This window comes from Odontomachus brunneus, unplaced genomic scaffold, assembly GCF_010583005.1.
Source record: "Odontomachus brunneus isolate Ranch 3 - 2012 unplaced genomic scaffold, Obru_v1 Obru_scaffold_423, whole genome shotgun sequence".
Taxonomy (NCBI): Eukaryota; Metazoa; Arthropoda; class Insecta; order Hymenoptera; family Formicidae; genus Odontomachus; species Odontomachus brunneus.
Genome location: NW_022639873.1, coordinates 8,705 through 9,588, shown reverse-complemented (window position 1 = coordinate 9,588; position 884 = coordinate 8,705).

Genomic DNA, 884 nt, shown 5'->3' with positions numbered 1-884 from the left:
TACGAACATTCCTTCTCTTTTATTATTGTGAGCAATGGAATCACGTGATTCGAGCGAAAAGCTGTTTCAACTGGGAACTAAAGATTTGGAGGATTTAGGTATAGCTTCCGGAATGGAGCCGTGTCTTGAATCAGCGATGTGCCGACGTTTCGCAAACGTTGCAGTTTGCATCATCAAGGCTGAGAACTCTGATACTGAGCTCCCTTGGGTAAAGGTAGTCCTTATATGCCCCCCTCCCCCCCCTTTGTATAGATGGTGTTTAGGGAGTAGGGGACGAGACTTGAATCCAGCCAATCAGCGTATTTTAATTGATCAGCTGGTCAATTAAAAAACGCTGATTGGCTGGATTCAAGTCTCGTCCCCTACTCCGTAAACACCATCTACACAATAGGAAAGAGGGGGGGCATATAAGGACTATTTTTACCCAAGGGAGCTCAGTATTAGAGTTCTCAGCCCTGATGATGCAAATTGCAACGTTTGCGAAACGTCGGCATATCGCTGATTCAAAACCCGGCTCCATTCCGGAAGCTATACCTAGACATTGTATCAATGGCCGTGAAAGCCTCAAATCTGGTATTAAAAGCCTGCACGGAGAGGCTATCCTAGGGTCGGTAAATCTGTTTTCCAAACTCAGAAAGTCCTTGCATGTCCAACCATGCTCCCTAGCGTTTTTGAAACGGTGCCGCGACCATCATGTAGTACCGAAATGCTTTCAATTAAAAAACCCATTTCCATCTTCTAACCAGGCCAAAGGCATTCTACGACAAGCGTCGTTGAGGTTAGTCAAAGACCGATATTCAGCCACCAAGAAGAACTTGGCTGCGATATCCCAAAAACTATTAAAATTACATCTCTCTCTTGCAAAACCGTTGGAGCCTGAGCTA